Here is a 6,809-nt window from a genome sequence, read left to right as displayed (position 1 = left end):
TATACTAAAATATTATTTGGAGTACATTTTTTTAAAGAGATTAAGTTCTCAGTAACGAAATCAAAAATAAAAGCAGTATACACTACAAAGACAGTACATTTGACATAGTGTTATAGTCCCACGACTGAGTAGCGAGCTTTGGTACGGACAATTTATTATGATTGTAAATCAATTATTTTTATCTATTTCGAAAAACAATTAAGCTTTATCTTCACCACTATACGCTGCATAAACCGCGGTCATCATATTCATATAATAAATAATACTGTCACTGGTATTCTGAATTCTTTTGTATATCTCCGACAGCCGCGAACATTACATACAAAGCTTTCTACTAAGTTGAACAATAAATCGTTATCAGCAAAACTGTTGATGAAGCAACCCATTAACAAGTACCAACGTATATAATTACAGGCAGTTTACAAACTGAGCCGTACGAGGGAGAGACTTATGAAGGCTTAGAGGCTTCAATGGCAGAATGTCTTATTCAAGCGTGTTCGCAGCACTGTTTAATAGAATACTATATCTATGTTTAGTTTGCTCACGAGTGAGTATAAAGACTGGTTCTCATCGACCTTTCTTTATGTATATGTCGACGCATCGTGTTGACTAATTATTCGCAAAGAATAACTAATTAAATAATTCGTATTTATCAAATCAAACTGAACATCAATATAAGCTTTTGGTGTCTTGCCTAAATATTATTATTCATTTATTTGATTTTGTAACTTTAAAATGAAAGTATTTGATGGTTGGATTGTACCCATCAAATACAAACAAATTGTTATTAGTTTTAAGTGCAAAGATTTATTACCTAAACAATATTGTTAATTAATATTAGGATTTATTAGCATCAATCGATGTGTTTTTATCAACCTTTAATGATATCTAGCTAAAACAACATTGAAACGGATTTTATTACCATTGAGGTCTTTATTCAATTGACGCCCTTATTCAATTGACGCCCTTATTAATATTTGATAAAAACACATCCGATTTGGATAATAATTAATAAATTAAATGCAAAAAATTAATGTAAAGGCTTTAAAATTACTAATTAATTAGATTAGAATTTTTGATGTAAAAAGTTTATGGTTTTAACACGTTGTTGTATTTTAAAACATTTTTAATTATACGTGTTCCGCTTATGAAGCACGCCATGTTGCAATTCATTCTTAGCGGTAACAAGGACAAGTGAGGACCTGTGCTGTCTGAGAATTCTGAGACTGTAAGTTTTTGCTTGTATAATTACTAAAAGTGTCGATTAGGAGAATAGTTATAATTAAGTAATGTCTGCAAATAAAAGTGGGATGGGTGACGCCAGCGATGCTGACGTCACTCATTCTAATACTTTAAATGGGTTTTCTTCGTCGTTATATAGTATAGCAAGTTTTGTAAAAAGAGTTTATGTTTTTATTTATTAAGTAGGTGTAAGGTATATCAAATTAGTGATTAATTTTAGTAAATTATATATGTAGAAATGATATAAACTTATTTATTTTTATAATAGCATACTTATATTTTTTTTTTGTAGAGTAGATTGCCTTTGCGCCGCGGTCGGTTGTGGATTTGACTGCTTACCACTAGATCCCGGGTTCGATGACCAAGGTCGAAAGTGTTGGCCTTCTTCTAAATTATAATATACTAGCTGACACGCGCAACTTCGCTTGCGTCACATAGGAGAGAATGGGTCAGAATTTTCCCCGTTTTTGTAACATTTTTTACTGGTACTCTGCTCCTATTGGTCGTAGCGTGATGATATATAGCCCATAGCCTTTCTCGATAAATGGGCTATCTAACACTGAAAGTATTTTTCAAATCGGACCAGTAGTTCCTGAGATTAGCGCGTTCAAACAAACAAACAAACAATCAAACAAACAAACAAACTCTTCAGCTTTATAATATTATTAGTATTAGTATAGATTAGATTATTCTCGATTATCGTGCGTTTGACGAAATAATTAACGTGGTCTTTTAAGTAAGTGGTACAGCTGTATCATACGCTTATGAAAAACAACTAAGAGCTGCTAGGGTATAGGAGTACTACACATATATTTCTAAAATGACCAATAGGTGGATTTGTTACTACCATCGACTATCGACAACATATGAAAGACTAGTTTTTAACCGCGAATTCGTAAAAAGTATATTATACATTTATATTTGTTATGTATGCAGTACGCAGGTTGAAAGTAATGAATTTCATCAAAATCTATTGATAAATTTATTTTTACGTGATAGACTAACAACCATACATCCATCCGAAAAACAACAGCAAAACACAAACGTTTGCTTCGATTTTTGTATAAAAGATCAACTTTGAGCAAATATTTTATATATCAATCGGTCATTAATCCTTTTGCCGACTGTCGAAAATCGCGCCGTTGACATAAAAAATCAAAAGCATAATTGCCATTAAATTCCTAACAGATTTTTACGAGGCCATTGTGAAATACCATCGAGATATCGCTCCCCAACCGTGAAGATAAAATGCGGAGATATAAACATAGTGTGATAATGAGCAGGCCCGTCTGTCAGAGATTTAACCCTCAATTATAGAATTAAGCCGCGTTGAAGGGTTGCGCACCCCTGGCGTGACGGCAACTCATGGACTTAGTGATGGGGTTTCGCGTGTAATTGTCGATGGGTATATCGATAAATATGCCATTATTCTTTTACTTATAAGAATATACTATAGTTCAATTTGATGGGATACTGAATTACTTTAATAAACGAACAACTTAAGCTTTAAATCTTCATTGCATTTAAGTCTCGTTTTAATTGTAAGAAATGAAATACGATAGAATAAAATCGGTAATATTAAGAAAACCACAAAATAACTCAACCTGACTCGAAATAGGATACACTAGCAACTGCACTAAAGATGTGGTCAAAACAAGACAAATAATAAGGTCGCCACGCCGCTGCCATTACGCCGGGAGGTCGTGGGTTCGATTTCCACAAGGAACATTGGTTGTGCGATCCACAAATAATTGTTTCGGGTCTGGTTGTACTTTGTGTCCGTTGTTTGTATGTTTGTTAAAGTCGCCGCGACACAAGAGCAATTCTTAGCGCAGGAGTTGTATTGAAAAAAATAATAAAAGACAAATATCATCACTCGTTTATCGATAAGATCATCGAGCCATCCCATCCCTTCCGTCGACATTCAATACCAATATAATGAAGTGTCGTCACGGCGCACTCGGTGAATGTTTGCCGTCGAGTGTGTGCCGGCCCTTACCGTCAGTGTGCACACCGCTTTATTGTCAATCGCTTTCATTGATAAATACGCGCGGTTAATTGAATGCTACTTATTTATATTTGTGTGACCTACTGACTATTTTGTTTGTTTTGTAAAGAGAGTGTTAAGACTGACTGGTGTTTCGGTAGGAATAACGAATTGGTTGTTGAGACTATTTATTGTTTTATTCCAACTTATGTTAATATTTTAGATGCTGTACATATATAAATTTATAGATTTATTTCTATTTCCTTTCTAGATTGACGCAGAAACTGCTGAAAGGATTTTGATGAAATTCGGCATACAGATAGATAAGTTTTTAACATAGTATTAGGATAGGAATTTTAACGACTATCATAAGTGTCAATATTTGGCATAAATGAATAAATGATTTGATTTTGTTTTTGACCATCAGAAGTCATATAATGAATTTGAACGAAGTCGCGCGCAGAATTGTTCTATTTTTTTTTCTTTTAGTTTTAATTTTTAATTTTAATTTCCATTATCTTTGTTCATTGCCCGTGTTAACATCGAATGAAGCTTTATAGTTCATGTTATTACTATCCGTAAAATTATTATCATAAAACACAATCGAGGCTTAACTACCAAGGTATAAGCACTTTACCTTTTTGTTTGAATAAATATCGACAAAAAAAGGATTAAGTGCACGCGACCACAACAATAGACATCCCTAATTCAATCGTATACTATTATCAGAGCAAATTGTACCTTATACATTTACAGTCAAAGTCGAAATTTCAATAGTGCAGAAATAACATAAGTTGTTCTTTTTATAAGTTGTTGGTTATTTAAATACTTTTTTTTGGAACATCAACAATGAGGCTTGGGAATTTGACAAACTGCCGTTTGACGTCAGGGCCAATTAATTGCGGATATTATTCCGTGTGTTTAGATTTTTAAAAAGATTGTTTTTTATTGAATACACGTGTTCGTTGCTTCTAATTGGGTGTTCTTACTCGACAGGCTTAAGGGTGCTATAAAAATAATGTTTTTCCTTGTAATATTGAATTAATTGCGTGTGATAAATTGGCTGTTATACAAATCAGGAACGTGGACCCAAAAGTAGATTCCGTACTGCGATCATTATTTTCCCGGAAATTATTAGATACATAGTTCACACAGTGACACAACTTTTATTAATACTTCTACAGTTTATATCCTTTAAAATATGTAGGACATGCAATACATTTTCTTCTTTATTCGTAATTATCTGAGAATTAGAAATATTGATTACTTACTCTAACAGTGAAGGAAAACATCGTGATGCAACATTGCATACCTGAGAACTCTATAGTTCTTAAAGATCTGTAGAGTCCCCAAACCGCACTCGGTCAGCGCGGTGGAGCCTTTTTGGTATAGGCCTTGAGCCCAGCATTGGGACATGTTTTTATTTATTTATAGGAGACTAGCTTTCTGCCCGCAGCTTTGCCTGCGAATAATTACACTCGCTTCGGGATGGAATGTCTAGCAATCCTCTCTTAGTGCTCTTCTACACTTCCTGAGGAATCTTCTACGCTCAGTAGTTTGGGCTGTGCGTTCTCCATTAGTCAGTCAGTTAGTCACTTAGTAACGGAAGGGTTTTATAAAATATAGCTGACCCGCGCAACTGCGCTTGCGTCACATAAGAGAGAATGCGTCATAATTTTCCCCGTTTTTGTAACATTTCTCGTTGCTACTCCGCTCCTATTGGTCGTAACGTGATGATATATAGCCTATAGCCTTCCTCAATAAATAGGCTATCTAACACTGAAATAATTTTCCAAATCGGATCAGTTGTTCCTGAGATCAGCGCGTTCAAATAAACAAACAAACAATCAAACAAACTCCTCAGCTTTATAATATTAGTATAGATATAAGTACTATAGCGGACCCGACAGACGTTGTCCTGTCTACACGTCAAAAAACCATTGTCCAGCGGACAAATTTTGAATCTAAACCATTCTCAGATCCCCATGAACACACACAAAAAATTTCATCAAAATCGGTCCAGTCGTTTAAGAGAAGTTCAGTGACACACTTACATAAGAATTATATATATAAAGATAAGTATAAGTATATAAGTATAAGTATAGATATGTTATATTTATTTGCTGTAAAGGTTGTTTTTTATCCCAAAACTTGCACGCAAGCAGAGTTGGGCGGGTCCACGAGTAAAGAGCACATATACGCAATACCAATAGATTAACTAATGAAGCGGCCTAACCCACCGGTTTCTGGTTACGGCAAACACAGCACAAAGTGATTAAGCTCCCTTTTTATATTAAATAACTAGTCAAATATTGCATTTATCGTTTAGTGGTGATAATGTTATAGCGGTGACAACAAATAGTAAAAAGATATTATGTGTTATTCGAAATGACTTTATTTAATCCGACGATTTTTATTTTCTTTTAATCATTAACTATTTTTAGTTAGACATGTAATACTTTATTCGAAGAATTAGAAATCTTTTCACGCGGACGAAGTTGCGACCATAAGACATTATCATATTATATACCACCGGCCCGACCCGGCTTCAGCCGGCTTATACAGTTATTTTACAAAAAAATCTTTACAGCTTTTACACATGAAACTTCGTCTTGAATAACACTATCTATTAAAAAAACACACCAAAATTCGTTGCGTAGTTTAGATCTAAGCATACATACATAAACAGACGCGGGAAGCGACTTTGCTTTATACTATGTAGTGATACGAAAACAACAATCAATGTATAATATTTTGTAAACCCAAGAAAACAATCTGTAGTCAGCAGACATGTTTAAAACCGATAACAATGTTGGCTTTAATTGAATTGTGTAAAATGTTCGCGTCGCAGGCTGGCCGGGTTTGTGCGGGGGTGGGCGGGCACCCGGCCGGGAGGGGCGGGGGCTCGTTTTAACTTTCCGGACTGCTGACCTGCTCCTACCACGATAACTCGATTCTAAACATTAAGTACTATCGAATAAAAAAAATATGACCCATTATCCTAACTATCCCATTGCTGGGCAAGGCTCTCATCCCGTAATGAGGGACGGTTACGCTAAATTCACTAGCCTGCCACCTCAAGTCTCCCACTATCGTTTTACCTAACCCAGGGGAGTTCTAACTAAATAAAAATGTTTATTTTTAATAGCCTTTTATGTGTCCCACTGCTGGGCAATGGCCAATAGCATATGTCGTTAACCCATCTTGCTACCATCTACTTCAACAACGATGTCCATCATGTGGTGTCTAGTCTGTCACTAGCCTCGCTCATCTCTCCGGATGCATGCGCGAAATATGGCCGGTCTACTCCCACTTCAGTTTTGCGGTTTTTCGATATGCATCCGCCATTAGAGATTTATAATAATATAGTTATAGTTTTTTTTATAGATATAGTTTTTTTTTAATAGATTCACGGCCTAACTACTCCCTAAATTATCGAAGAGCTTATGACTTATAGTGGGACAGTAAAAGACTAAAATGTATTATTAGACATTGTTTTATTACAATGGTAGTGGTCAGTATTCAATTAACTAGAGGCTCGGCGTACAGCCTTCACACTTTTAGTTATGTCTGAGGGCTT

This window comes from Anticarsia gemmatalis, chromosome 15 (assembly GCF_050436995.1).
Source record: "Anticarsia gemmatalis isolate Benzon Research Colony breed Stoneville strain chromosome 15, ilAntGemm2 primary, whole genome shotgun sequence".
In the NCBI taxonomy this organism is placed as follows: Eukaryota; Metazoa; Arthropoda; class Insecta; order Lepidoptera; family Erebidae; genus Anticarsia; species Anticarsia gemmatalis.
This window is presented reverse-complemented; position numbering follows the sequence as displayed.